This window comes from Camellia sinensis, chromosome 10 (assembly GCF_055761805.1).
Source record: "Camellia sinensis isolate YWXY chromosome 10, ASM5576180v1, whole genome shotgun sequence".
NCBI lineage: Eukaryota > Viridiplantae > Streptophyta > Magnoliopsida > Ericales > Theaceae > Camellia > Camellia sinensis.
The window spans coordinates 146,224,587-146,230,830 of NC_138970.1; the positions used below are offsets into that span (position 1 = coordinate 146,224,587).

General features: G+C 26.6%; 1 long non-coding RNA gene across 1 annotated transcript; it reads right to left on the reverse strand.

Moving 5' to 3' along the window:
* Nucleotides 1–318: 318 nt before the first annotated feature.
* Nucleotides 319–5,467, reverse strand: LOC114298697 (uncharacterized). The gene is made up of 2 exons (XR_003642049.2): nt 5,045–5,467; nt 319–564 (listed from the first exon to the last, which is right to left on the reverse strand). It is a non-coding gene; the product is annotated as an uncharacterized LOC114298697 (long non-coding RNA).
* Nucleotides 5,468–6,244: the final 777 nt, after the last annotated feature.

Here is a 6,244-nt window from a genome sequence, read left to right on the forward strand (position 1 = left end):
TTGTTTTGATAATAATGTTGTGATGTTTGATGTTGTTTTGATGATGATGATGTTGTTTTGACGATGATGATGTTCGATGTATATGTCCTCTATGGTCAATTTCCCTATAATGGGACCTTTCAGTCTATAAGAAAACTTTTAAGACTAAATAGTGTATAAGTTATTAATTTGAGATTTATTAGTGTATCACCCAAATTTATTTCCTGTCACTTAAAACATCATCTACTTATGTGGTGAGATGCATAGAGTAAAATATTGACACTTTCAATTAGGGCTAGTTTAGCATGTTAGAAAAAAATTAAAAAGTTACTCAAAAAGTAAAAAAAAATAATCACCATTCATAAATTAAAAATATAAAAAAATTAATTTTCACAATATTAGTATAATCCAAAAAGCTACACAGTGATGATACTGAAGTGATGGAAAATTTACGCAATGATAGTACAAAAAAAAAAGAAAAAGATATATGTATTCATTAAGTTGGAGAGTAGTGTTGGGTCATCACTGATCCCATTTCGATAATCTGAACCATTCAATGTGTAGAACTTGTCGAGTATTATATGCCTGAAAAAAATCACATTGATTGGATATGAACAGTTATGTGATCAAAACAGTACTCTCCAACTTAATAAATATATATATCTATTTTTTTTTTTATCATTACTACGTAAATTTCCCATCACTTCAATACCATCATTGTGTAACTTTTGAGATTATACTAATATTATAGAAATTAACTTTTTTTATATTTATAATTTGTGAATATTGATAACTTTGTTTACTTTTTCAATAACTTTTTAATTTTTTGACTTTTTCTCAACATGTCAAATCACTCCTAAATTACTCCCTCTTCTATTTGAAAGTATAAGGCCCACGCTAACATTCAAATCTTATGTTGGAGAATAATTTCAGGTTGTAAAATTTTATATATCCTGACATTTGTTAGGGATACCTAAGCAGAAATCAAACCCGCCACGTGGTTTCTCAAGGAAAAAGATAATGACACTTCCTAATTTACACACTAAACTACTCCCCACTTATATTGGAAATAGTTTAATATTTAAATTAAGAGGTATCCCTAATAATGTTGTTTCCTTAAAGAAGATATAACGGCTGCTTTTTTAGAATAAAACAAAAAATAAAAAATAAAAAACATTTTTTAATAAAAACAAAAAATTATTTAATAATTCAGAATTATCACATTATTTTTTATCTCGATTAATTATAATCAGTTAAATCAATCAACATAAAACCCGAGATCTCACTCTTTCATCTTCTCAAAGACCTAGGCGTGATAAAATGAAATATTAAGCTTTAATTTTACTGATTTAATTAATCATAATTGATCGAAATAAAAAAATAATATAGTAATCCTGGATAACGAAAAAAAAAAAAAAAAGACCACTCCTATCCTCTCTTCCTAAACTACAACACATACACTCACAAAAACACAATCATGTTAGTGTTTTGTGTTGTAGTTCAATTGGCACACCCTTAACATTATGAATAATATTAGGAGTCATGAAAAAAATATCATGAAATGTATCGTGAAGATTTTTTATCCCTTGATTAATGTGTGTTGTTTTATTCTAAGTGTAATTCAAAAGTAAAAAATCTTTCATGATTATTTTTATGATATTTTTTTCATAATTCATAACATTACTACATTATTTGCTTCAAACATGCTACATGCACATAATATACTACTGAATAAGTTTTAACACATTCACATCAGTGTGTAAGTAATTAATTCGGTAAAACATTAAAACCATCAGGAAAGCAAAAACATTAAGATAGTGTGGGCATCCTTTGTCGCCAAATAAAACCTTATTTGGTTTTCAAACTCAATAATAATTTTTAATTTTTAATTTTTTTTTATCTTGTCCTTAGTGAACTTTTTTTTATATTTTAATCATTTTTTTGTACTTTTTAAAAGTACCTAATATATGTACACCTAAAAAGTAAATATTTATGAAAAATCTAAAAAAAACTTACTAAAAACAAAAAAAATAAATAAATAATTTAATTTAAAAAACTACAAATTTTCGTATTTTTTGTCTTTAATGAACTTTTTCCAAATTTATTTATAAATATTTTACATTTCAAATACATCTAAATTAAAAACATTTAAAAATTTTTTAAAAAAAAGACTAAAATAAGAAAAAAATTTATTAAAGACCAAAAAAATATGAAAAAATAAAAAGTTTAAAAACAATTTTAAACAACTAAACCAAATAGACTAAAATTTTTAGCCCAAAAAAGGCCATTTTATTATTATTATTATGAAAAAATTATATATTGGTGAAAAAATAGGATTTTTTTATTTTCAAATCAGTGCAAAACCATTTAAATTTACAACAAAAACGAGATGTTGGAAAGTCAAAAGACACAAAAGCAGCACAACTACTAAAAAGTGAATTTGTACTCATATTTTAGAGAAATGTTTGGGTCTCTCTCTTCCCCCTTTTTTTTTTTTTTTTTTTTTTTTTTTTTTTTTTTTTTTTTTTTTGACGTTTCATCACCTCCAATTTGATGTTGGCCCTTAATGTATGTGTGTGAGGTCGACTTATGTATGTGTCAACCTTATATTATGAATGGTTGAGATGAGAATAAGAGTTGTAAGGGTCATGTATATGTGAAGATCTCTATCACAATTACATATTTTAATGTTGAATAATGATACAGAGCTCTAATATGGAAGTTTTAAATAGAACTCTACACATGTGACAAGAAAAAAAAACAAATGTACAGGCACAGACATCACATCAAAGGTGAGCCCCACCTCTTTAGATCTTCTCTAGAACTCTCTTTTTAGAGCTCTCAATCATTTTTCTTTTAATGTTGGAACAAAATATGTTTGGGAGCTCTAGAGAAAGAGCTCTAGAGAAAACTCTAATAATGGATCCCATCACGTGATGTGATGTTTAACCTGTGTTTGTTTTGCTTTGGTTTCTTTTTTTTTTGTTTTTTTTTGTTTTTCGATTAAATGCCACATGTATAAAGCTCCATTTAGAGCTCTATACCTAGAGCTTTCAATCACTGCCGATGTTGGAACAACCGTACAATATATGATTAAATCTTAGGCCTTATTTGGTAATTACATGTTTTAATAAAAAATTTAAAAAATTACTATAAATTATCATATTACTTTCTCTATCATTCTACACATCTTTTGATAAAAAGTCAAAACATTACTAAGCCTCCGTTTGGGAAGTGGGTTGGCTTTTTGACTTTTTGGCTATTTTAGCCTGGGCTATTTTAGCCTGGTTTGGGAAGGGCTTTTTGACTTTTTTGACTTTTTTTGTGAGAGAGGATTGTAATGATTATGGGTTGGATTTGATGTTTTGTTTTTTGTGGCTAAAATAGCCTATTTTGTTTTTTGTGGCTATTTTAGCCAAAAAAGCCTGGACTTTTTCTTGCCAAACGGAGGCTTAGGTTGGTTTGGCAAGGGCTCATTGGGCTTTTTTGGCTCAATGAACCATAAAAGACAGAATAGGCTCATGAGCCACAACAGACAAAACATTTCATCCAACCCCATAATCATTACTCTTCTCTCACAAAAAAATCAAAAAAGCCAAAAAACCAAAAGCCCTTCCCAAACTAAGCTTTTGAGCCCAGGCTCATATAGTCAAAAAAGCCAAAAAGCCAACCCACTTTCCAAACGGAGGCTAAATTAACTTATTCCCTAACGAGACTTTATATTTAGACTTCGTTTGATATGTATTATTTTAACACATTATCTTATTTGAATCATAATTATCTCATTCATCTTATTTGAATCACATCATTTCTCTACCACATTATTTCAACCACAACCCACATTTCACTTTTTTTTTTCATAAAAAGTAAAAAAAAAATACTAATTTTACACTTCCCAAATAACCCTTTAAAATGTGTATATACCGAAACAAAATTGTAGATTCTATATCAAATACTGACCTCTTTCGGTAACTAGGTTAAAAGTCAACTTTTTAATTTTTTACTTTTTAAAATCATATTATCTCTCTATTTTTTATAAATATTTTTTTCAAAAAAAAAAAAAAACCAAAAAAATCAAAAAAAATTAAAAAAATTGACTGTTAACCTACTTTTCAAAATAAGACATTATATATTGTTCATGCACTCTTTGAGTAGGTGTTTGCGGTGTTTGTTTAGTGTTTTTATTTTTTTTTTGATAAATTACAAATATAAGATTTACTTAAAGTACAGATTGCCTCATGTAATTTAAAAAATTATAAATACCCCATTGTTAAAATTTTTTATTTAACAGAATTAACTAAAAAAATAAAATTCATAATTGTTCTTTTATATAATAATAAAATTACCTAAATTATTAATTGAAACATATTTCTAATATTATTAAAAACTGTTAATTGATTTGATGATTTATTAATAAAATAGACGATTTGTTATGAAATTAATAACCTCAGGAGTGGAATGTAATTTTCAAAATCACAGGAGACGATTCGTATTTTAATTAAACCTCAGGGGTATATTTGTAATTTATCCTTCTTTTTTTTTTTTTTGCTTTTTTAATATTTAAAAAAATTTACATTTTGGATTCTCGTCAGACTGGAAAAATAAAATAATTTTAAATTTTTTGAAAAATAGTCAAAAAAAATGACCCCAAAAATAATTGAGTTTTTGACTTAATTTAGCTATTTTTTATTTATTTTTTTATAATTTAGATTCGTCTATATTAAACAAATTTGGTAAATAAAATTTTTGACATAATTTCAAAAAATCGGAATCCATGTGTAAATTAAAAGGTTTGCTGTATCAAAAGCAAAATTTGAACCAAATCCTTGTTAAATTACTCAAGAATGTCAAGACCCACTAGATTTATCCTCAAAGACTGAACAGATCTGATATTGTGACAGTCGAACAAACCATAAACAACATAAACATGAAACAACAAAAACCATAAAACTATTTCAGATCTATGCATGCAAATCATTAACAAAAACAAATCACAAACACAGATCAATCTATTATACATAACAAGGAAAGAAGAAGAAAAAGAAGATGATGATGATGATGTTACCTTAGCAAAATATTGAGAGACCTAAAAACAGCAGGACAAGGTCGGGAAGGGGAGGATCTGCAGAAAATCATCGGTATGGGGGGTCTTGGGAAGGATTTACTTTAAATCCTCCCCAAGTTCTCCACACCCACAACTTCCTGCAAATCGATCTCCATTTACTTCTTGCTCCTCTCACATCTTTGTAGATTATAGCAAAAATTGCGACAAAAAAACAAAAATAAAAATGGAAAGTTGGGGAGAAAGGAGGAAGCACATGAAGCCATTGGAATGAGAGGACTGACAAAGAAGAACAAAATATATGAAAATTCTTCCTCCCCAAGCCTCCATATCCTATAGATTCATGTTACTAAACCTCCCTTCTCCAACCCTCCCTTCTCTTCTCTGTTTTTTTTATTCTCTTTGGCATATTATTCTTCTGATCCTACCAAGACTTTGTGATAGTGAACAATATTAAAAAAGAGAAATGCTACAATGTGAATCTTTAAAAATGTATATGTCAATAAAGAGGGGGGGTTATAATATTAATGATAAATTTTATAATATTAAAAAACTAATTTTATAAACTTTTTTTTATGTATCTGAATTTATTTTTTTCACTCTCCATTAGCTTGTTATTTTCTCAAAAAAAAATTATAATTTTTGTAGTGAAAATTATAAATTTTTATGATAAAAATTATTATTTTTGTGATAAAAGTTATGAATGCGATGTTATGATATTCATGTCTAAAGTAAAAATTATACTCTCTATAGTAAAAATTATATTTTTTATGATGAGTAAAAAGTTATATATTTTGCTAAAAAATTATATTTTTTTGTATAAAGTACATACCATATACACCTTTTATATGTTGTACATGATTGCTTTTTTTAAGATAAAATAAAAAATAATATTACATATTAAAAATGAAATTATTAAGAGAAGTATTCAAGAAAAGTACATTTCTGAATCATAATCGCTCTAGGTGTGATTCATGTTCTACTAAATTTATATCAAATACTTCACTTTTTGAATAATTTTGAAACCAAGAATTCATAGCAAACGGCATTTTCCAATAAATAATTTAAGCTCCGTTAAATAAATTTTAATGATTGACTTTTTGAGCATTACCATATATAACATAATTTTATTTTTACCCAATTTTCTCACTCTAGATATAAAACAATACGACAATGCTACGTAACTCAAATTTTGTGGCTCAA